The 25,639-nt window shown below is 44.1% G+C and overlaps 1 protein-coding gene across 4 annotated transcripts in view; it reads left to right on the top strand.

Moving 5' to 3' along the window:
• daam2 (dishevelled associated activator of morphogenesis 2) overlaps positions 1 to 25,639 on the top strand; it is a 116,018-nt gene that overhangs the window by 14,638 nt on the left and 75,741 nt on the right. The window contains exon 1 of one of the 4 annotated variants that reach the window (XM_049596900.1): positions 9,377 to 9,661. The exons of the other annotated variants lie outside the window; for them this stretch is intronic. The gene's annotated coding sequence lies outside the window, so the exon portion shown is untranslated. Of the gene's footprint in view, positions 1 to 9,376; positions 9,662 to 25,639 lie in introns of those variants that run through there. 4 annotated transcript variants of the gene reach the window in all.

Below are 25,639 nucleotides of genomic sequence, written 5' to 3'. Positions count from 1 at the left end.
CCAAAGCTGAGTAAGCCATTTTGGCTCCCCTAAGGTACCGTGCCACTCAAAGAGGAGGCTGTGAAGGAGCAGTGAGTTACTGCTCTCATTGATCTCTACTCCCGTCTTCCTTTCATCCCAGCCTCAACAATCAATGCTCATGATTATTGAAATGGCTGCTTGAGGCTGTGTTTAAAGGAATGAGGTGAAGTTGTGAAACAAGGTCACCGGGTTCTATTTCATATCACGCCCTGTATCACACAAGGCAGGCGTGTTAACTGTCTGTGTGCCCCACAGTGATTGTTGTGGTCATTATAATGCCAGTCTTCACTCGGTCCGACTGTCTCGGGAGGAGGAAAAAAAAGCAGACTCATTGTTCTGTGAAGGAAACTAAGATGCAGGGAGAGGAAAAGCTGCGAGGGGAAAAAAAATGCTGACCCACATTTTTGTTGCTGCGTGCAATGGGACAACGACTCGAGGCCCAACCTGACCATTTAACTTAAATAGCATGTAATAGGAACAATGTGTGTTGATTGTACGCTGCCAGAGCAGATGTGATTAACCCAGATTTGTACTACGGGGGTCAAGGCTTTTTTTTTTCTCTTTCGGAGCAGGTTTTCATCCTGTGGACACATGCTCATTGTGTGACAACATTTTTTCACTTATAACCTGCACCCACATCTCTGCAACGACATGCATTTTTGCAGCATGGGTAAGGGAACATCTGTACTGCATTAAAGTAAATACAGTATATAGTGACAAAATGATGCCTATGGTTCTGGCTTCGATCATCGGATGCTACACGGGAATGAAGTTTCATTTTCAAAGGGCAGCTAGGATCACCTTCAGGCATGAGCGTAATCAGCTGAAAGCCCTCATCGTGTAGCGTAGCATTACAAACCTGTGTATGTGTTTACCAGAGCAAAGTTTTCAGATTCCAGCCAATGAGCAGGAGCTCCTCACCAGCCATGCATTCTTAAAAGGAGAGAGTCTTGTTTAGCTTGATTTCACAAGCATTGTGGGTGTGTGGGTGTGTGTTTGTGTACACTTTTAGCAGCAGCACAAAATGAGCAAGCGTGCAGGACTGGCTTGTCATTGAGAAGCCAGATGGATTTCAGGGGCACGTGGTGCTGGGCGTGTGTCTACCGCTCCAGGAGCCTGCCCTGGGCTCAGCTGGCTTCAATCAACACCATCATTCACCCCTCTTGCGGGTAATCGGTGCACAATGGGCCCCCTCAACAACGCTCCCCCTCACCTCTGCTCCCCCTCAATACCCCTCCTCACAGCATGGTGCGATATGTATTTACATTGTCTCTCCTGCACACGCGACAGTGAGAAGATACATATGTGAGCACACACACACACACACACACACACACACACACACACACACACACGGGCTCATTCATCTATTCTCTCGTGTATACAGTAGACACACTTGCACACACCTTCAAACCTCACAGGGTGTTGAAATTTCAGCTCATGTTGAGCTTAAAGGATAATAACTGCTTATTACAACCTCGCTTTATTTTCACAGTGTTGGCAATACTTTCTGTTGTTTACATTAATTTACTTAGGGCCTGTTCTTTACTTATCAGAGAAGGGGGGTGGCTGGGGTGTGACCCTGAATGACTGGGGGAATATGCGTGACCCTCCCTCTACAATAAATGGGCCCGAACCATTTTTTTTTTTATATATTCGCACAAAATCTAGGTATTGGAGTCGATACAACGAGCAAACAGCACAGGAGAGAGAGTTATCACAAAGACAAACAGCTAATCTCTTGAGAAAAATACATCATCATTATCATAACACAAGCTTTGTGCGCACTTCAGCGGAATACAAACAAGCTGACAGTTTAGCCCTATTAGCCTGATTATCTCAACCACTATAACACAGTTAAAGTAAAGGTGAGTGCACCTCATAATGTCAGTAACAATCCCGTTTACACAAGATGCCATGCATCTTTACAACAGACAGATTGGGTAATAATTCCGCAGCCAACCTTTGTTTTCTCTCCAAATACTTTGGCTAACTGTTTATATTTATTACCCACTGGAAAGATGACCAAAATTTCTCAAATATGATCCAAGTTGTTCTAAACGGGAGTGATCCTGTAAGTAGTCTTTGAATGTTCTGTCTGTATGCACAGTTGAGCAGCGCAGCACAGTGGCAGATGTGGTTGATTACTCTGCGGCCGTGATATCTCTTTGTGCACTGTGACATAGACGCGAGAGAATGGAGTGACAAATTAAGATTGGGTTCTTATCAGCACAGCTTGGGTGTAATCTCCATTTAGTTGGTTTGTGTACCTGATAGCTTCCTGCAGACAGGGCTGAGTGCTGCTTATCAGCCAAAGCAGCAGTGTAGTCCCGACCCAGAGCTGAAACTATGCGTTTCAAGGACCTTTTGCCTCAGTATATTCCTCTCAACCACTGCATGAGGAACGTGCTGACCCAGCGGACAGCAGCATAATCCATGTCACAGTCCACCATAAAGTCACTGGTGCTGAGTAACTTTTAGGGAGCCCCCTCTCAGCTGGGGAACAGGATGTGGCAAAGGGCTTCTGAACTTAAGGGGCTAGTAAATCAGTGGAATAACATGTCTGACCCTTCCCACCATATAAAAAAGGCAGCTGGACAGACAAACTCTTTGTGTGGTTTGGTGGAACACGAGGCACGTGTGCTTGAGTGATGCTCATGGGTCGAAGGTCGACTGTTATTTGGCAGGTTTTCTTCACATGTTGCATGGACGTAAGAGAAATCCGATTTGCTGCATATTTTTGGGGACAGCGTTTTAATGGATCCACGGATGCATCTGAAGGTGTTCTGTTTTGGATGTGATTGTGTTTATTTGTGAAGATACTGTTTTCTCACTTCAGTATTGGAAATGATGCTCATTTCCTTCAACATTAAGGCGTGATAATAACTGGATTTGTGTTGGAATGGACAGCAGCAGAGAACAGACTGCTCTGACCTACTGTAGAGATAAACAGGAAGCGTTTGTTATTATTCTGTCATCTCTGGAGAGCTCATAAGATTTCTGTCCTCTGCAGCACCCAGCAAAGCCATCATTCTAAGCATTACATCCACCAGGAAAGAGAGAGAGGGATTAAGAAAAAAATGGTCAAAAAATGGCAGTTTGTCATTTATTTTCAGCGGCGTCGCTCAGAGTAAACTGTGGGTTCAGCCGGGTTGGTTGGACCCATTATGGTCAAGCCAGACTAAAGGGTTTGAGAATAAAATTGGTGGGCTATTTTTAGGCAGTCCACTTCCTCTGGTTTGTGATAAAATCTTTTGAGAGAGAGGATAGAGTTTTTGTCACAGTAGCCTCAAAGGTTTGGTCAGTTGTTGCTTTTGCTGTTACAGCATGTTGGAAATGCATAATTACAACCGTGTTTTGTTGACTTAGCTTATTTTTGCGCATTATAACATTAGCTAATCATGATAGCTCCCTGGGCACGGCCTGTTTGTTTAAAGCTCTAACTTGAAGTTTGGGCAGTGGTGAACAACAAATATGCTCCAGTCATCCTCAGTCTAAGGTAACGTGACCTTGGCTGTTCAGACAGAACTGTCTGTGTCCAATGGTCCCACCAGGTTCAAAGAGTTCCCCACCCATAACAAGAGGTCAAAGGTCAAGAACAAGGGCGCAAGGTCATGGATGGAGACACGCACCTGTTCACAGGGGGCCTCCTTTAGCAGAGCAGATGACTCCCAGATGTTTTTATGGAAATAGTGACAGCCTTGACCAGGTGTGTGTGGTGTGAAGGTCCAATAGAGTCAGGGTACCCCCTGTGAATGTACTGTTTAGAATTGGACTTTACTTTTCATTCGATATAAATTTCACTCTTCCCAGACATGCTCAACCATATATAAATATGTGCAGTGCTTTTGAAGGATGTAAAAGCCTTGATTTACATTGTTTTGAATGGAGTTTAAGAAGGGACATTCTTGCACCTGGAAAAGCTCAGATGGCGGACTTAGTGTTGGGTTCAGTCTGTGGTCAGCAAAGAAGGAACTCATTCTGAAAAGTCTCTCCTGAAAAGATCTGTACTTTGAGCTCTTTCTTTTGAATGGCGGGATAAGAATAGGCGATAAATTGTAATGTCAGTCGTACAGCTGAAGTTGCACTCTGTGGAGAGAAGTCCCCATATCGCCCATATAATAGCAACTGGAATACATAAACCTTGCTTTTGAATGGAAGCATCTGGAAAAGGAGCAAGGCCCTTTTCTTACAGTTTTAAAGTCAGTTTTTTCCTGTTACTATTCTATGTCCGTCTCTATTCTCCCTTTTACAGTTCACACACCTGGATTCATTGTGGTCAAAATGAGCTATGAGAAGTGATGTAGTAGAGCTAACATGTGGTTCTTATGAGGGCTCTCTGTACTTTGCATCACATATTTCTTAAGCCTGGAGGCGGCAAACTTGTGCATCATCCCAAAATGGTTGCACTATGAGATGAAATTATTCTGACATTATTCTAAGTCTAATAGTGATGGCCTTCATGGCCAAAGATCAAGGCATTACATCATTGGTTAACATGATGAAGCTGTCATGAGTCAGTCAGCGGAAAGCTGGGCCATTGTCCCCACATGACAGCATTTAGCTGGCACATATCCAGGCAGACAGCAGAGGTACTGTGGGAGCAGGCAGTTGGGTGACCTCTGACCCTGCCCAGTCTGCCTCCGGGACAAAAGACCCATTCAGATGCCCAGTACTTTTGCAAAACACCCCAAAAGCACTCAGCTCTCAGCACATATGACTGGTAATGCAGTTGAAATGCTTGTTTACTCTCAATTAAGATTGGTAAAAGCAGGTGGATTGTACTGTGGCCCAGAGGGTCAAAACACAATGAGATTTTAGAAAATACAACATCATTTCAGAGAAAAACAGCTTTTCAGAAAACAAAGCTTTTGGAAAACATGACATTTCACAAAACACAACGTCTGTGAAATGTTGCATTTTATAAAATTTCATTCTGTTTTTTGAAATGTGGCTGTGTTTTGTATAGCGTAATGTTTTTTAATGAAATGTCGTGCTTTGTGAAATGTGTTTTTTGAAATGTCGTGTTTCAGGAAATGTATTTTGGGAAATGTGGTTGTGTTTTGTGAAAAGTAGTGTTTTTTGAAATGTTGTGTTGTCGTTGTGTTTTGACCCTCAGGGCTAGCGTAGCACTGTCATGTATCTTTGATGGACAAAAAAAGGTAGAAGTGCATCCCAGCAGCATAAAGTAAGAGTTTATACAGGAAGGGTGTAAATAATAATGACAGGGAAGAATGTCACCATAAGAACACAGTTACTACAATTAGATTTATGGTTTATGGCCTTACTGTCATTAAGCTACTTTTCTGCAGAGGCTGTTCAAAGATGGATAGTATAGTGTTCCCCACTATCATGATTTATAGCTAACATACAATTAGACCGTGTATAAAAATGTGCCCTCATGTTTATGCTGTCAAGAGTTCAGGCTTTGTGCAGCGGCGGTATTTTTCTCACTGGCAATTTATCTCTGTGCGGGCGTGAAAGAAATGGTTGTGTGCAAAGTGCTGTCACAAGGAATTTCTTGCTTAAACAAAACAAACTTAAATGAGAGCTGCCTGGTCAAAAGAAACCCTAAATAATACATTAAGGAACAACACGTCGTAAAACATGACTGTTTGCCATGTTAGCTCTGGCAGCTGCCAGTTTGGAGGAGGACTCTCGCCACCTCTCTCCAGTGACAACCATGGAAAAAGTGCTTCAGATGCCGTCTGCAGTTTGAAACACTTCTTTACAGCCTCTCCTCTAGCTGTTTCTTTGCCGTTATCAAGTTTGACTGCTCCTGCATATGAGAGGTCTGAAGGAGAAAGGGTGGTTTATGAGCCTGGAGGAGACCACCTTGGGTGACCCACTTCTTCTTGTCCAATATTCCATTCACCTTTTGTCCAACTCTCAAACAAGTGCCAGGTTCCTTTTTACTGTTCCTCCTGACTAAATCTAGCACTTGTTAGCCAGACGGTGATTGCTCCTGCACTACAGCGAGGAATTTTTGTTTGAGAAAGATCAGTGCCTGGAATGCTCAGCGTAGCCTTCTTCAGTGGAGGGTGTAGACAGCAGCTCAGCAAGCGTCACCCAGCTAACCGACAAGTGACTGGCAGGTTGTCTGAAGCTCCGTGTCATTTTACCGCACACACATCTGCGAAGAGGAAAGCACCCTACCTGAGTTGTCCGTCTCGCTCAACATACCGCGCAGCCAGTTTATCAGTCATGACACTTGCCTCTCCATGTGATTTACTCTGGGTAAACACCAACCTCCCTTGCGTTTAAAGGAATAACTCAGGGGGCAGTGCAAGTTCACTGAAACCAAGTTTGTAGAGGCCACAATCTGCGGTCATCTTCCTGGCACACGGAGTGACAATGTGGAGTTGCAGATCAGTGTGTAACCTCTTATTTTCTTTCTTTCTGCAAAAGGCATGCTGTCTAAGACAAGTGAAAACAAACATACCCTGAAAACAGAAAAGGAGAACAGATGGACCAAAGGGCTTGTTGGACCTCTTTTTTTTTTCAAAGGGGGCTTGATGTTTATCGTGAGCATGCTTAGCCCACTCCATTTGCGTCAATTAGCCGACGTAATTTACCAAGCTGTGATGGATGATACAGGGGCAGCTGAAGTGCACTTAGCTACACTAGAGTGTGAGCTTTGCCTTTTCCTCAGGGTTTCGTGTCTTGTTTTGAGGATGGAGATATTACCCTAGAGAGAGAGTTGAAGTGATGCAAACCTCACTGTGATGCTGCGAAAAAAGAGGAAGAAGGAGGCGGCAGGAAGCACTGACATCATGGAGATATGCTGGGGCTGTCTAAGACCTGGGTTAATGGATGCGTCCCCAGGGTTCGCTCAGGAATGCACCCAGGCATTACCGCCAGCAGCTTGGTGTCATCTGTCTTCTGTCCCTAGAGAAAGATGACAAATAGTATTATGACTCCCCCTTTCTCCACTCTTTGGCATATCAGTGACTCCAGTTTGTGTTTGTGTGAGAGTGTAAATGCCACAGTTTCACCAAGAATGGATGGCGGTCGATGTATGCGCTTGGTTCCTGCTATATAGGCAATGCTATTTGACACATTTATCATTTTTATTAATGTGCACTGGTATTTTTTCAGAGCCTCTGTGTAGTGGATACCCACTGTATAATGCAAACCTACTTTCTCAGCTAAAAAATGCCTAAGACATATTCACAGTGCAGTGTCATAGGGGCTGCCCCAGGTCCTCCAATACCCAAAGTGTTCAAACAAGGCCCTTTAGGTTACAATTATTTCCTAAAATCTAGTCAGCACCTCTTTATCTGTATGCACATTATATAAGCAAGGCTGGAATCGATGGTCTTGTATCGATTGCCGCCAGACAAGCCGTCACCTTGGCCAACCTGTGAACAGACAAGCAGTCTGGAGGAAGATAAGATCACTCAGTATGAAATCAATTCACATTTGACCCTTGTCTTCAAAGCGTTCGGCAGTAAAGGTAAGAATGTGTGGCTTCTCGAAATGTCAGAAGATTTGTATTGATCAGTTAGTTGTGAGTCAAGAGGTTGTCAATGGTGTCTTAAGGTCTTGCTGATTGATGTGTACACATTTTTCCAGACACACTGACTGAGAATAGCTGATAGTGTTGGAATTCATGATAAGTTTGTTTGCTCCCTAACGCTGGCAATGTGGTATGTGAAATGTTGCACTTTAATACAAATTTTTTTCTCAGCTGATTTTCTCAGGGAGCGCAGCGCGGGTTTTTAAGAAGTTAGTGTCTTCTTATTTCTGGCTCCAATTTCGCTCCATTACTCCTCACACCATGAGTTTAGCGCATGTCCAACCCAGAAATGCATCAGTGTATTTCATGCACACACTATTTTCTGTCAGGAATCAGCTACTGCAAGCTTGACAATTGAGTATGCAAAGTACTTTCAAAAGGAAACTGAGCGAGTAATGACATCAGAATTATTTAGACAGTACCCGGAGGAGCTGTATGTGAGAACACAAATATCCGAATCAGTTGGATTGGACATCACACAGACTTCACCCTGCCAACTCCCAAGTGCAGAGTCTGTGTCATGTCCGATTGAGCCCATGTGTGAATAGAGCAGGTAACTGTTCACAGAATTCACAACAAGCGAGTGGGCGTGTTAATGACATTTCTATCATGTGGCTCAAGCAAAACTGACAGAAAACAAACATCCAAGGGTGAAGAAGAAGAGTAATTTAAGTGAAGATGACATGGAAATGGCTAACTGGAGAGATTCTGTAACTTCTGTTGGTAACAGCTAAAGCCGAAATCGTTAGACAAATGCAAGGAAGGGCAAGAGACTTTTATTTATGACCAAATAAACGAGTAATGTGACCACAGTGTAATCCATGCCATATCCTGCCTCCTGCACGTTGTACTCAGGTGTCACCCCTTGCTTAAACCAAATGGAGTATTTCCAGTAGGTGAGAACATGTACAGTCTCTTGTTGTGTACCACATGTGTCAAAGGGAAACTCTAAACAATGTCCGGACCTGATTCTCTGGACAATGAGAATATGGCTTGAATTGGGATTTTCTCACCGCTCCACTCTGTGTACGTGCTCTGATTGGCACTGTGTGGGGTCAGGAGTGGTGTCTGTGTCCTGGCCAGTGTAACGGGAGTCTTGGGGAGTCTAGAGTTGAGTGACGCTAATATTTGCACTCGCTGACCCCTCGTATTATCACAGTAACATACTTGAACTCCACTTCACAGAACTGTCTGCGGCGTGGCCCTCCAGCTGATCCCCCCCCCCCCCCCCCCCACGCATTACATTTGCCTGAGCTAATGGTGTGAACTTGACAACGTCAACAGAGCTTTGCACAATCAAGCATCCTGTCTCACCTTCTTTTAAGTGACTGGACCTCAAGGAAAGCTTTTCCTGTGTGTGTCACAGGGGTAATTCCTAGTGGAGAATCGCATATTTGGCATGTCTTTGTGTGTGAGTGTGCTTTTATCCATGTTGGCGATGAGAAGACGAGACAGGAAAAGGGGTTTCCTTTGGGTGTTGTGCGATATATCCCCCTATCCCTGGCCTGCTTAGTGAGGGAATGCATTGGGTGGAGTTGGAAATGCGGGCAGGGGTGGGAAGCGTTGGCCGCCAAGGGTCATTTCCTTTCATCTTGCCTTCTCCTTTGACCTTAAATAGTAGGCGCACACATGCATACTGAACATAAATGCATTTATATTCACAGAAAATCCATCACCTTCTCGCTGACATCCCCATGGATGCTGTCATACGCTGGAGCTGGAATCCAGAAGGGGAGGGGAAACGGGGCGAGTGATCTAAAGACAGAGAGCAAGAGAGGGAGAGGGAGCAAGAGAGGGAGGGGGAGAGGGAGTGGGGACAATGTCAACAGCTCAGCTCCCAGCACAGTCAGCTGAAATCCAGAGCTCAGCTCAGAAGCTCAGAGAGGGGAAGCAGACAAAACGCAGCTTCGGCCGGGAAACATCGTCAGACTCAGCAAAGGCATGGAATTCGACCACGAAACACAAACTCCAAAGGGCAAACAGAGGGATCTAAATCCACAGGCTGCAGGAATGCTTTAAAACTTTCTTGTAGCCTTGCTTTGTTGAAAGGGTCTTTATTTTCCATTTCAAGTGACGTGACACAGGGACAATCCATCTCTCAGGGCAGCCCATCTGAAGTGGGTAAGTAGGAGATACTTGATATTGATACTAGTGAACCCTCCTGCTCACTGATAGCTATACCATAGTGCTATTCACTCAGTGGGAGATGGCACACACAACAGGCTACAGATGTTATAGTGTAAACCCAGTTTGCCCATGCACTGCATCTCACTGCTCAGTCCAGCCAGGAAAACACAGACTACTGCAGCCAATAAAATAAACATTAGTCAGTAGGCTCAGTAGAAAACCAAGCAAGAAAGAAGCTGGTGGGGAACAAAGGCTACTAATCCCACTAAGACGATAAAGTTTCCCCATTTTTGTGTTGTTGTGATTGGAAGGAAAGGCAGTATTTTACAGTACTTTTTTTCTTTACTACGGTGGCTTTATAGGTCATAAACAGCAGCAAAAGCTGGGTTGTGAAATGTGCACGGTCTTGATGTTTGGGCTCCCTCTCCAGTGGTGTTGACAGCACGCCTTGCTTTGCCCCCATGTGTGCTGGTGCATTATATGAGCACGGCTTTTGGCATATTGGTGGTAGTCTTGGATTCAGTTTTAGCTGAGATTCTTTGGAGTTTGATTTTCTTTGGAAAATGTTTGCATGATTTCAGGGATGGATGGAGGTTCAGCGTTATTGAGTGATGGAGCAGTGAGTTAAAAGAGATTGATATCCATGTGTGGTTTACACAAAAAATGTGTAGGACTTAGTTCAGGGAAATGTTTGGCATTCCAGGAATTGAGGGAGGATGGGACAGTGTCATATGTAATGGGCACAGGCCTATTTTGGGTCCTAGATGTGGGCTGATCACACATGTTCATCAATCACACAGTCAGCCCGTTGGTGTAAGTAGTGGCCTTGCAGCCAGACATTCCATATATGCTGTACATCTCCTCCCAGCAACAGCTCAACCCAATATGGAACTAGGCGAGCAGACTTCCACTTAACTCTAAATGCAGCATGCTTTTGCTTGGGATGTTGGTATTGCTGTTTTTTTTTTTTTAGAGACTATCCTTCCACATTTCCCTCACGGGAAGTTGATACTCCATCGCAGCTCAGACCAACATAAACACACTGCCCTAATCTCCCAGGGTTTCTCATTTGGAGAAATTGTGAAGCCTCCTTTCCCATGTGGAAGCATTGCCTATCCCAGTTGAGAGGCTGTCATTTTAGCTGTAAATCCTTTGCGTGTGTCGAAAGCGCAGTGATGAAAGTTCATGCACCAGCCCTCCAAATCTCCACCTGTGAAATTGATTAAGGATGCCTACTTTGGGTTTAGCCTAAGTCAGATGGTTTTTGGATGGAAAACATTCCAAACAGATACTTCACCATTTGTGAACATTTTACCAGAGGCTGGGTTTTTGAATAGCTGATCTGGGAGATAATACCTATATGAAAAGGCATAAGACAAACATTATTCCTGCAACATTCAAAGTAATTTATTCCTTTCAGTGGCTTGTGTTTGAAGGTTGATGAACCAGAGGCAAAACTCATTTATACAGTCATAAGGCCATGTGTGTTTTCTTTGATGTCTTTTTGCATTGTGAACAAGATAGTATCCATTTCCACCACATTAAAGGCTTACTCTCCAGTCGGCTGGAAATCCTCCTACGCTCACGTGTGCCAGGGGGCAAGCTGAGTGACATCGCTAAAAGATTCAGTGTGTTGGGAGGGCATTAACGAAAGTTGAGGACTCACATGTAGCGCACATACACACCCTCTGCTGCCGTCAGCGCTCTCGGGGCTTTTCATATTTTATCGACCATTACGGATGCATGAACTGCTCTCTCAGGATTAGAGGGAGTGCAAGGCAGAGTTAGTGAACGATGGTCGGCCTTTCGTAGCTTCAGCCCTGCTGCTGACTGGTAGCTCAAGGGCCTCCTCATTATGATAGGGACAGAGAGAAAAGGAGAGGAGGTCTGTAAAGCTGCTTAAATTCAACTATCTGATCTTTTGGGTGGGATTATCATCATGTTGTATTTACAGCAGAGTGTTCACGGTGTCTGATAGACAGAACTCAGGGAGACTTTAGCAGTAAGGCTGCTGTTACTCTCACTCCTTCACTGGAAGTCCCCCACACTGAGTGTGTGTCAAACGGTGCTATTGTATTTGTGCCAGTGACACACTTTCTGGGGCTTATGATGTGTAAGCATATCTCCTCTTTACAGTGCCTCAATTCAGTGCAGTATTACTGCAGGCTATTTTAAAAAAAAATGCTGGTCACTTCAGAGGGCTGTCCCTACATGCGTTTCTATAACTGTCCCAGAAGAGCATTCCTGACATTACCCAGAAGCCCTCTGTCCTTTATGCTGCAGCTGTTGACCTCTCAGTAGCTTAACAATGCACAATATAGACCCTATCCCAATACACCCCTTGCCCCTACCACTTAGCCTTTACCCCTCCGTTTGTGCGTTCACGTCTCAGGTTAGGGCAAAGTGTTAGGGCTACATGGACCTCCAAACAGAGGTCTTTCAGAGGCGCATCTTAAACCAAGTGTTATGAGAAATCATTGGCAAGGTTGCTGCACAAGGTAGAAAAGAAAACAACAAATGTGTTTTCTTCTTTATAAAATATTTAAAGGTTACAATAAGCAGCTTATATTACTTTGATGTTGTTTCAATGTATTATGGTTCTTTTATGTACAACAAGCTTAATAACAGAAATCTGTATGAAGATGTCTTGGTAGCTAACTAGTTCGCTAGCCTATGATAGTCATGCATTTTGAAATACTTCCATGTCACATTGCCCCCCATTTGATGGCATAAGAGGCTTGAAATTTAACAAAAGTCCAGCAGCAAAGTTGCTGCACTTGCTGCAGGTCCTCTAATATCAGTGCAGAATAGCAGGGTAGGAGCGCCGGTTGCTAACGACTACAGAGCACTGCTAATTGCCTGGTAATGAAGCAGTGCTGCCTGTATCCCACACAAGCGAAATCACCACTGCAGAAGATGGCATATTTCCAATGTCTGGCAACGCATGCATCTGTTAACATAAATGCCAGCATACTGATCATGTATAAGGGCTTTGAGAGGTTGTAAATATATCAAATAGGACTGGGCTGCAGAGTGCCCCAATCCACTCACTAAGACTGATTTACACATTCAAACTTGGGTGCACAGGATGAGAAGTCCATGGTAAGCTGAAGGACAGTGTGTGTAGTCTTCAACATGGGAACTAATTGGTGACTAATGGTGAGTCAGTGTTTTTGTTGGATTTGAAAGTTCAGAAGTTGCCCTTTTCGCCACCCAGAAGCTAGAGCTGGACCTTCTCAAGCATCTGTGTAATGTGGATAAGTGCACTGTACTGATGGAAAGGACTCATTCCCTCAAAAAGACGAGACTCTTGGGTGTTTGAAGCACATGGATTCTCTGGGAAGTCCAGCATCCCTTTCCTCATGAGAGTGGTAACCATCTCTGAGTCTGTACTCACGCCATTTTTTTCAACACATAAAATAACATGTCTTTAGTTAGACTGGGAGCTCGTGACTCTGGCATTCCTCCCATATGAAATAAGAAAATTATTTGACACGGCAGGGTAGCGCTTTGGGGTTCGAGGGAAAGGGATGCCAAGTATTGGATTTCATTTCGAGCCCTGTTAATATGTGGGAATGTCGGGGCCTGTGGAATGTGGCATGGCCGACTTTCTTCTCATTCCCAGTATTAATAGCATAGTTATCCCAGTGATCCGGTCTATTTGATGAGCAGAGATGTGAGTCGCAGAGATGTGCCCGTTGGCCAGAAGAGAAGTGGGTCAGCAGTGGGTCTGTGCTTCTGATGTTAGCCCCCTCCTCCCCCTTGACACGGTACGACCTCCTTCCTGAGCCAACATTAACATCTGCATTGTTAGAGTCCCACACAGCAACTGGTGGACTTTGCTTGTGCAACATGTGGATGACCTTCTGAATACAGTAACACAAGCTGAAGCCTTGACAGGTGTCTCACAAAAAGGAGCTTTTTGTCCTGTCAGGTTTCCAAAACGTGTCTGCAAACTCGGGTTGATTCGTTGTTAACTTCGTCCAAGTCGCCTGCTTCTGCACAGGTTTTTATTTCAACTTTTGTTCATGCAACTCGTGTTTGTGGTCCGCGGCTTCTATGAAGGGGTTTAACATGTTTATAATAATTTGCTTCAAACTGCAACCGTGCATGGTTAGATACTCGGGGCCCGACCACTGCTGCGTGGGGTTGCAACATTTATTTTGATCAAAGCAAAAAACTCAATCTAAAAGTACAGTTTTAACAACCCCCCAGTACTTCATGTGGTCCGTGCCATTATGAATGTTCCTCACATCAGGAAATGTCTTTTTTTTATGAATCAAGCTAAATGAAATAGCTATTAATGACATCCCTGGAGGATTGGAAACACACCCCCCCCTCCTATTTTTCCAGTGGTTTAGTTGAGGCATTTCCTCTTTATGGGTGAGGTGGGTTACAGTGCCTCATGGCCCCGTTAAAACCAACAGTGCTTATATGTTTGTTTTGAATGAGGCTAGAAGCCAATAAGACCTCTGAGAATTCTCCGATGTTGGCTGTGAAAGTTGACAGTTAAAGAGTTTATGATGTGATATTGAAAGACTGCCGTGTGTAGGTGGTGGAGATCTGGCTCCTCATTGTTTTGATTGGTAAGAAATGACCTAATGAGGACATCATGGACACTGATTGATTTGGTGACCAAAATTCAATGTCAGGACAACTTCTAATGCCATTGTCAATTTGGTGCAGAATACTAATGACATGACGTTGATGTTTGTTTTAAGGTGTGATGTTATGTAACATCATGTCATGCAAATGTCATCTTGGCAAAGAATAATACTTAGTTGTAAAGAATCAAGGACCAAACTCAATGAGTGCAAAACCACATAATGTTAACGACCACGCAACGTGAAATTCTAACATCTTTGGACATTTAAAATACTGTCAACCCATTTTTCATTCCAACCAAAATTTAACGCCTGTCCGACATGTGAGTCCAACATCTTTCTGACATCATGACATCTGGTGCCAGCTGGGCAGTGATGGGATACTGGAGACAGTTATGAAGAACATTCAACATCCATTGCCATATTTCCTAAAGGGACAATCTGAGCGCTTCATATACAAGATCAGTAACCGCAATGCAAACCTGGGGCGACTACTTATAATTACACTGTCCTTTCTATTGGCTGTCTGACAAGATCTGTTTGTAAACAAAAGAAAATGAAAAATTCCTTGCTCTCTAAATGTGATTGCATTTGCCTCGGAGACAGTCTGGAAATATTTAAGCAACAGTATTAACCACGAGCTATTAAAGTAATTAATAATAATTGTGGTTGTGGTCAACTTAAATGGAGGTACTTTGACTTATTCATTTCTTCCTTATGTTATGCACAGCACTGGCTTTACACTGTGACAGCCCCATGGAACAGGCTCAACCCCACCTCCTTAACATTGTCCTGCTGCTATTGTTAAAGCTTGTTATATACAGTGACCAGAAACATGAGGCGCTTTTGAAACTCTATGCGCTTGAAGTCCATTGTCGTGTTGTTTCAGAAGTATCATTTCACCATGAGGTTTCCCGGTGGATGTTTTGCCACTGACTCAGACAGTCTTACCCCAGACTGTGTCCTGGAGACACCGTCTGAAGGCACGACTCCCAGTCCAACAGCTGAAAAGGGTTTCAGCTGTCTCATCCTCACAGCTTCTCCTATCTGATTGCAGGGCAGAAAGGAAGTGATTGAGGGAGAACGTAAGCAAAGGAGTGAGGGAGGTATGGAGGAATGCTTGAAAAGAGAGTCGGTGGGTGAAGGGAAGGGTGGGTTTCTGATCATCTGATTCTCGGCTCTTTTCCTGGAAGATGCACGTAGGCATAAGAGCATAGACAGCCCTTATCGGTAGTCGCCTTAAACCCTTGGAGAGTGTCTGGCTGGAGCTGAATCATGGTGCCCATGTAACTGCTTATCTTTATTACTCACACGTAACCTGTGAGCAAACATTTACTTCTCATTACCTTGCTGTCAGAAATTATGTTGAAATAAGCTCTTAATTTGTTTGCCGTGCCAATCAAAGAGGCTTAGAGTGTTTTGGAGAGAGACCATGCTGTCATAGCTAAAAATAACTGTCCCCTTGAAGATGAGATACACATGGACTCCAGAGCTAGGGAAGGAAATCTAAAGCTGCACAGGCCAGTTGAGCTATTCCTGCCTGTATTAGCCTACCCTGTCAGGCCCCAGCAGAAACGTCCAAACCAAATCCTCTGGCCCATTGTCCAGGTCCACATGAGAAAGCCACGCGGTGTACAGACTCTTATGAAAGCGCTGGCCCTCTGTGTGCTTTCAGAACGAGTGCAGGAATGCATCGCATGCAAATGTACCGTGAAAAAATGGCAGTTCCTCCACTGTCAGCTCTGGTCATTTGTCAGTTGAGGCTGAAACTCGCTGTTGACCACGGAGACCTGCCCTGGACTAGATGGGTGATGTCGCAGCTCAGGAATGCAAGTCGCAATGTGTGTAGCGTACAGTGCATTCGTTGTGTTTACATTCATTTGATCGTTGGATGGATCTTGACTATTAGTCATGCCAGCTGTTTCAGATCAATCACATATCGCTATGTCTTTACATAAATCTCGCAAACTGACCACCCATTGTGCTAAACCCTCTGTAACTGAGTAAGTGATGCATGAATAAAATGTCTTTAATTGGTGTGTGACAGAATAATCCAAAATGTGTGTTTGTGTTTGTGTGTGTGTGTGTGTGTGTGTGTGTGTGTGTGTGTGTGTGTGTGTGTGTGTGAATGCTTGCCTGTACTGTATGTTGTACTAATGTAACTGATTAGCACTACGGTGTGGCCTCTGACCCTAACAGGGTAAGATGTATGATGTGTATATGGCCTCCACAAGGCCTAAAGCAGGGACTGTGGGTGGGCCCCAGCTCCTATGGGTTCATGGGAGAATGAGTTTTCAGTGTCCCAGGTGATTTGGCTTGCTGCCAGTGGCTTTTGGAGGGGGTAGAAAAGAATTGAAGGGTAGGTCCATTTGTCATTGTACAGAGGGGCAGACTGTAGAAAGGGAGGGAAGGGCATGTTGGATAGGGCATGTCTGGGGCAACAACATCCATAGGGTGGCATGGCTCCAATGTGTCCAATGTCTGGCTTGAATAGCGTCTTCATGTCAAATTAATGAGTGTGAGTGGTTCACTTCCACAGGCAATTTTTACTTACCAGTACACAACCATGGCTACCCACAAACACTGAGACCTTTTGGTGTGTGTTCACACTGGTGTCCACCTATATCATGCATCAGGACATTAGAAATCTTTTGCAGTTTGAAAGATAGGATTTTACTCTTAAATTGTGATCTGTCATCTGCTGCAAGAGGAAAACGTCTCAGTTAGAAACATATATATTAATAATATATACACAAAGATGGCCTATTCATTTCAATGGAGTTGCTGGCCTGGTTCATACACCCAAAAAGTTTTCTAGCTTCACTGAATATGCGCAGTCGTTATTCTCCCGCCGGCCCTGCCTGCGAGATCCTGTTCAGCTCATAGACTTTACATTGTGATGACTTCACAGATATTTTAGTCGCTCCTCTTTGCTTGAGGAAAGTTTTACATTGACAAAACCACCATGGCTCAAAAAATCAGAAAAGAAAGATTAATAAATCACCTTGTTTGCAGTTCCAGGTGTCCTCTCAACAGTTTTACATTGTCTTTGACAATGGTGGTCCATGGGGAAAATGCTTTCTGGGCTGCATGAGATTTTTTCACTGCAATACCTGCCTGGCCACTGGGAAAAGTTTGCTGCAGGACTGAGCAGCTTTCCTTGGGGCCTGGGATGTTCAAAGGCCAAATAATTCCAATAAAGTTCTTCTTTCTAAAATTTTCTTCATTTTTTAAACCATGATCATATTTATAGCTGGAATTTCTTGGGTAATAGCCATACATTGGATTTACATTGTCTTTTGACTTTAATTGCCTTTTTTGTAATAGTTTTCATTGTTACAGGTGGAGTCTGCCTTTCCTGTGTAGGATTCCAATTTCTTATGCACAGGGCTGGGTATCGGTACTCGATACCTTTTAAAGCATAGACTGAAATAACCCAGTGCCAAGTAGTATCGAAACTTCTCCAGCCAAATGGTACCTGCATTCAATCTTTTTTGTATGCAGATCTAAAAATCCTGGCTATTTGTATAGTTTTGCTCGCAGTCAGTCGTTGCAAGCATTCTTGAATTTAATGTGGCCCACTACTGCAGCAGCTACATCTGTACTGTCTGTGGTGTGATAAAGCTGAGCATTGTGTGTTTGATGGAGCTGACAGTGTAGGGTGCTAGCCTGGTAATCCAGACCCAAATCTAGAAAGATTTAGGGTCTGGCCATGAGTAATGAAAATGGCCCAACTCGAGGGGCAGCACCAAGCACGCTTTTGTAAATATCATTGCACGCAATTGGATAACACTACGACCAATCAGAACAATACATGGGGTGACGTATACGCTTAGCTACCAGCGGAGCTAGCTGGTAGATTAGACTCTAGCCGTATCCGGTCGGCAAAACAGCAAAAACGTCCTTCTTGCAAAGGAAAGACTCGAGCACCGTCTTCTGTTCCTCTTTTAGAGAAAAAGCCAAGTCTAACTCGTTCATTGTAGCAGCCAACAGACAAACTGGTGTTCATCTGTAGCCATCTTGCAATGTTTACTGACTGATTCCGGACTTCGTTATCGCAGCGCTGTCGTCATCTGTTTAGCTCGCCTCTGGCCTGCCTGTATCAGATAAACCGATGTGATTGGTGCAGCTTGGTTTCATGTGCATAGGTAATGAGCATCAATACTGATTGCCAGAGTGACTCGCTGAGCAAATTCAAATTGTGCTCTCAAGAGAATTCTGGATTTCCAGGGTAGTAGGGTGCCGAAATGCCACCAAAACGAGGGATGTGTATCAAATGAAGTACAAAAAAAAAAAAAAGATATCAAATGATGTGTGACACTGATACTCTATTGCTATCAGTGTCACTTTAAGAGTTCTGTTATTGGTACTGGTATCATCATTTTTTAAATAACACCGAGCCCTACTTACGCACAAGGAAAACAGCATTCAATCATGAGCTGTGCATTACATTTGAGTCAATAAATTCTCTAAGCTCACAGTTTGTTTGAGGGTACACACTGTTAATGCTCTTCTACTAGCTAGAGAAGCTGCTTAAGGCTTGTTTGCTGCCACCCAGTAGTTAATACATGTGTAATTTGGAATGAAACTGTATAATTAAAATGCACTTGCTCTTCCACAGTAACCACACTGTAGGTGTCAGCAAATCAACAAGCGCTGAAATCTTAGGGATTCTAGTTGCCTGATGCTTCTTGACTACCAGCACTGACGTTGGCTCAGTCAGATGTGCGCTCTTCTCGCCAGCTGCATGCCAACAGTTTGCCAAAACTGCATTTAGCATCCTGTTCATGCCTGTGCCAGCGTGGCACTGCTCCCCCATCTCTGGTGCTGGGTGCTTACATAAGCCTGACTGTACCCTCCTCTGTGCCCCAGCACCCGGGAGGAATGATCCTTATTTGTGGGACCCAGGAAAATGTGTGTGCAAAAAAAAAAAAAAAAAAAAAAAAATCTGCCGCAGGCTTCCGTCTGATCTTTTATTCAGTGCCTCTTTAAAAATAATCTTCCCCTGTTTCTGTGCCTTTGCCTGTTCTACTTGTTATTTGTTTCAACAGTTTTATTGCAGCTTCTTGTTTTTCTCCTGTATTACTCTTGCCTTCCTTTCTTTGCCTCTAAGTATCTGGCTACCAGTAGGTGGGTGAAAATAGATTGAAATCCATTTGTTTATTTGTGTGCTACAAAGAAGATGACAAGGGCACTTCCTCAGTGTGAAAGCGAGGGGCAGGTAGAGGTACTGGGGTGTGGAGGAGGGGAGAAAAGGCAGGAGAATTAAGGTGAGCAAGATGCATTTGAATGCAGGAGCACACCGCTGTAGCTGTAGCTGTAGCGTGAGGAGGAAGAAGGAGGGCAATGAGCAGTGAGTGAGTGATGCAGTTTTTTTTATTTGGTCCAAGTGTGTCTATTCAGGAAAGATGGAAATAACAGGAGCTAGATTTGTATCTGTTTTTTATTATTTGGTATTAAAAGTATTGTGTAGTGGGACAGATGTTGGGGAGAGAATTGAAGTGATGCAGGGACAGATGTTTGAGAGACTGATCTCTGCATAGATAATACACACCTCTTCTTCTGTCGCTCGCCTGCACACACACACACACACACACACACACACACACACAATCACACACCAGCAGCAGCAGCAGCAGCAGCCCGTCTCTCCTCACTGCTGCCCCCTCCTCCTCCTCTTCCTCCTCCTCCACTGACCTACTTCCCGGCGCTGGGGATGAGGCGATGAGGTAGTGGGCTGAATGAGAAGTGGCAGCAGTATCTCCCTTTATCCCTGCCTCCCTCCCTCACCTCCTTCATCTCTCTGTCTCTGTCTCTCTCTCTCTGCTCGGCTGCTCTCCAGACTCTTCAAACACAGAGCAGCCAGCAGGCTCCTCTCTCTGCTTCAGGGCTCTCGGTGTGTGAGTATGCAAATACCGCATGTGTGTATGTGCTTACATCTGAATCTTGAGTGGGTGTGTCTGAATTTGATGTGAACACGTGACTGTATGGCAGTGCACATACAATGCAGTATGCGGTATCAGGCAAGCAGGGAATTTGTCAAAATGTGTTTTCACGCTTTCTACAGGCGTGTGTGCGCGCCGAAATTCTCGTCTGTCATGACGAGCAGTTAGCGGTGACAAATCTCCATGCACCCTTTTCTGCATCTCCCATTTTTGACACACACAGATGGTTTTAATTAGCACTATCCTGTAGAGATCCACAGGCTTTCACTCTTTCGGTGATAGCTTCCTTTTCCTGCGACTTATAAAATGACCGTACATGTGTCTGTTTCCTGGTGATGGGCAGGGAAATGTAAGGAAGTCTGAGTGTGTCTTCAGTGTGTACGTGTGTGCCGTTTTCCATGTCACGAGCATCAGATGTTTGACAACTCAGTGACACGAAAAACACCAGAAAGGGAGTGACAGAAATAAAAGAGCAAATATGAAAATGGAGCACAGCAAAAGTGACACAGAAAGAAAAATGAAAACAAAAATCCATCCGTCAAGTACTTCCCTGTCACATTGTCAGCTGTAGTGATACTTTCCAGATACAACATTTCGGGAAGCAGCGCACAGTCGCCATGTCCGAAAATCACCAAAGGCATCAGCGTGGGGAAGCAAAGAACAGAGGAGTAGAAAATGTGGAGTGAAGCTGGCAGCAGGACATGCGAGAAGTGGCAAGGAAAAAATGACAGATGTTACTGTCAGAGGGGGGTTGACGGGGGGAAATGTCACTCCATTCACCCTGAAAAGAGGAATAATGGGAGATGACGGCGAGTCAGAGGGGGAGGGAGAGAACGATGAAATGAAAAGCTTGGAGATAAGAGGGGCTCTCCGGGCACATATGGCACTGGACATGGTCAATTTGGATTGTGTCTGTATGGTGACTCCCCCATACGGAGAGTGATAAAGGTTACACATGCACGGTCGTCAATGTTGTTGCTTCCTTAAATTTCCCTGTATATACTGTGCATGTGTGTGTTTGGATTCCTTGGCCTACTTTCCCCGGGCATGGGCTGGAAGACGGCCAGCAGAACTGGTGTTGAGTGAGGACTGGCCGCACGTGGGGCTCTGTGGGAGAGTGAAGATAGAAGCACACAGATACACTGGACAGGAGGTTTAGGTTGTGTTTTTGCTGAATGGCTTTAAAACCCCTGTAGAGCGGCCTCTTTTCCATTAGGCTCCGCCAGCTGTCCATTGCAACAAAAAATAACTCACCGCCATAAAGATTTGGCACCAACCCAGACTTGATCCTATAGTAATAAAAACGATGAAAAGCCGTCACAGTTAGTCTGAAGCAGAGCCTTATAAGTGTAAATGTATGGAAAAAAAATCTCCATGATTTACCAACTGAAGTGGGCTTTTTACTGTCATCCCACTGTTTCCTTCCCCCCACTAACTCAACACAGTGGATGCTCATCTGTGTCTATACAGTACATCCATTTCTGGTCAACATCTGGTTTGATGCAAGTTAATGTGGCGTCCCTGCAACTTGTTGTACACAATACTCCATACACATGTGACTTCACTGTAGGTTTTTCTGTGGGGATAGAGATTTTGCTTGATTATATGGACAAGTGGCCCCAAATTATGGGGGCATAGACTGTATGTAAAGATGGACGTGACATCTCTACTTAAACCCACTGCACAAAATGAAGCAAAAATATCCTGAACACTGCCGCGGCCATCTTGCCGCTGCTCTGGTGACATCTTTTGGAGCCAGAGTCTGCCCAGTAGTAATCTCTGCGGTTTCTAGTTTCCCGCCTATACACCTGTCCGACCAATCATGAGCAGTGCCACTGAATGTGAGCCCACCAATTGGCTCACACAGTTGTAAGTCATGTTGTTAAATAAAGTTGTTAAGTAAAGCCAACAGCAGCGTGATAAAACTACCTTAAATGACAAAAAGCATCAAATGTGTTTGATGTGTACTTTGAGTTTTAAGTTTGGCCCATGTCCCATCCACTAACATGGAGAGGGTCGGGTTTATGACCTATACTGCAGCCAGCCACCAGGCAGTGATGGAGATGTTTCGGCTTCACTTTTGGGGGGCTGTCAGGTCGTTCATCTTTATATACAATCTATGGTCAGGGGCCTGTGTGAACCATGGATGTATGAAGACAACTGGATACACAGTTGGAGGCGGCTCATGTTCATCCCTATAGAAGTTGCTTAGCAGTGCATGAAGCCAAAAAAAAAAAAAATTCAGGGTAAAAAAATTCCACAAATTTTCCACATTGTTGGGCCCATAGAGGAAGCACACTAGAGACTTTGCCAGTCGAGCAGCTACTTCTGGTTTAGCCCTCTGCTAACTTAAGAGATAGCATGATATTATCGAATGATTCCTTTAGACTTTTGAAATGTTATTGCATCAAATTGATCAAATCCCGATAGTGAAACAAGTCATTTTGCATGGGTTGTGATGCTTAAAAAAAGTCCTGATTTACAGACCTCTCTTTCCCAGTGTAAGTCTGTGGGAAAATGTCTTTGGGTCCAATGGCACGAGACATGTAGCTGCAGCCACATTGTGTTTGAAGCTTACACAACACACCCCTGCAAACTTCACCCATCAGTGAACCCACCAGCGGGACAGTTGATTGAACCCTGCTGCAATGCGATGTTGTAGCAGGGTTCAATTAACTGTCCTGTCGGTGGGTTCATTCATTATACATAAAAACATGATTCACAGTATAAGTAATGAGATGTAACCCTAACCTTAACACCTGCTCTTCCAACCTTACGATTCATAGCTAAATGCTAACATAGTATTTTCTTCTGGGCCTCTGGATCAAGAGGTGAAAGGGGCAGATTGTGGACTGACATGTAGGTATGGTGGGCAAATCTTGTAGCTGGTGGGTGGGCCACCTAGCTGCTCCAGCCACAGCTTTACAAGTGGATGGCATCATGTAACGCACCCCAAAGTTGTAATTCCATGGTTTTGCCATTATGTCAAATTGGCTTCAAAGCTTGGCGCTGTTCCTGGGGGCTTGGTGTAAACTGGCAACAGTATTATAAGTAAGCACAGGCAAGCTGTATGACATAATGAAGTGCAACAATGCAGCCAATAGGAAGTACTGTATTCTAAACAATCATCCACAGAATGTTGTAGGACCTCACAACACTAAAACTTAACTTTTTTGGACAAAAATATGTCACAAAAAACAAGTCAATAAGAAGCAAGTGCAAACTTGTTTGCAAGATACATCAGTGAAGCACAATATAAACTGAAATATTGATGGGTTGAGTGATGGGTTCATGTTTTTCAGGTCTGTTTGAGAGCAACACTCACATGCTCTTAGGTGCATTGTTGGTCCCTGTAGTTGTCCTTTATGTCCATACTGACCTTCCCTAAATGGTTCCAATGTGTGAATTGAGGAACAAAATTTACAGTCCTCATTCTGAACAAAACTCAACTCCTATACTCAGCCAAAGCTAATGTGAGGGTTTGCAGCCATCTGGCTTAAACAAATCAACTGGGACTCTTCAAAGTTGCCGTTATTTTAGTTAACAAAATTCACTGTCGGGTGGAGAAAAACAAACTAGAAAGGACTTAAATGTTTGATGATAACATCTTAATTTGTCCGACTCACACTGCTACAGCCTAATAGTAGCTTTAGCTGAACATGTTTGAGCGTGTCTTCATTATTTCAGTTGATACTGTGCTTGCACAAATACTTTTGTATATCATCAGATGAACACATATTAACTGACACACAATTTCTGGGGCTCTTTGTGGGCAACAGAGTACATACACTATGTGCAGGGGATGGCAGGAGCAGGGGATCAATAGGGGCCACAAGTTGTTTTAGCCCTGGAGCCCCATAGCAGGTTAATCTCACCCTGATCGGGGGGCATTCAGGAATTGACACCTCAACTATCATAACACACACACACATGCTGGTGCAGTATCAAATGTACCTCACACACTGACATACATATACCAGATGCCACACGTGCTATAATTGACATTCAGCATACTGACGCAATGGCTATGAAACAGTCCCTGTACTTGAAGGTGATTAAACAGAATAATTTAAGATACTATACTTGTCAGTAAAAGAAGCCCGCTAAAGGTTGCACAGGCATTTCCATGTTCAACAAGCCAGAGAAAAACTTTGGTTGCTTTTCATTTAAAATTGCCTCCAGTTCGTTTGTAGCTGTGCATAGCTCCGCTGCTCCTGCCTTGAGAGGGATGGCAGATTCAAGGAGGTGGAAAAAGCAAATGAGCAAACGATGGAGGGGCAAAATGGAAATGTGGTGTTTTCTCTTTTTTTCCCCCCCTTTAAGCTCCTGTCGAGGGCCCAGCGCATTCATAAAGAATTTACCATTGGGCTATTTTTAACCGGTGCAGTGAGAACTCCTACGCTGAACGAATGTGTGAGAGAGTGATGGCGGAGAGTCATGCTCAGTCAAGATGTAGTAGATTGTGGCTTCTTGTGGAAACTGAAGTCATAAACTTTCACAGCCATATTAAACAGACGGGTGCAAAGCTTTCGCCATTACTTAATGCTTGTTTGGTTATGTGCAAATATCAATTAAAGCATAACATTTGGGAGAGGAATAGAAGTGTTTGCTTTTTAAAATCTGCTTTTGTTGGTCTTGGTTCTGTGCTCCTCATGGAATTTTTTTTTTATTGTCTATCACATAAATGGCTCCAAAATTGATTTCTTGGTCAACTGTTGCTGCTGGATTTGCATGTCCTTGATATTTGCATAACAGGCTTCAGGTCCATTCATTCACAAATGCAGCAAACTGTTGCATAAAGAAGAGCTTTGGCAACTATTTGAGCTGCTGTGGGTGTATGCTCACATTGTGTCAGTAAATATGTGTCTGATAGGACATAATATGGTGTAAAGGGTATATTATTCATACAGTAAAGACCACCCATATTCTTTTCATGGCATTGAGGAAATCCTCCAGGGTGTCTCGGCCTATTCAGTCCTCTGCTCCTGTTATGGTGGGTGTCATTCACTACTGTCCATACACACAGTGTCCGCTCCATTGAAGAGTGAGGGCACTGCTGGGGCGGCACTTGGTGCAAGTCCGCACAAAAAAACACGCAGACTGCACAGGCACCATTGTACCTCACAGACAAGAGGTTTCTTTGTCGAGGCATAAGAGCAACCGATGTTGAGATGAGGATATGATGGCGGCCCCTGCTGCCTCTGTGCCCTCTCGCCACATAGCATATGAGTATCTCCACTCTGGCACATGTTCATATACACACAGTGAAGGGAATAAAGATGATTCGGAAAAAGACTAGATGAAATGAACAGTTGTCAGTCTTGGACTTGATGCTTCTTGCAGTGCACTTTCCAGTCTTTATAATCAGTCTATATTTCCAGTACTGTAATGTCTTCTTGCTTGGATTTTCTCATGATTGATTG

The sequence above is a fragment of the Epinephelus fuscoguttatus genome, linkage group LG14 (assembly GCF_011397635.1).
Source record: "Epinephelus fuscoguttatus linkage group LG14, E.fuscoguttatus.final_Chr_v1".
Lineage (NCBI taxonomy): Eukaryota > Metazoa > Chordata > Actinopteri > Perciformes > Serranidae > Epinephelus > Epinephelus fuscoguttatus.
Note: the sequence above shows the minus strand (reverse complement) of the source record. Positions and strands in the feature narration are given on the sequence as shown.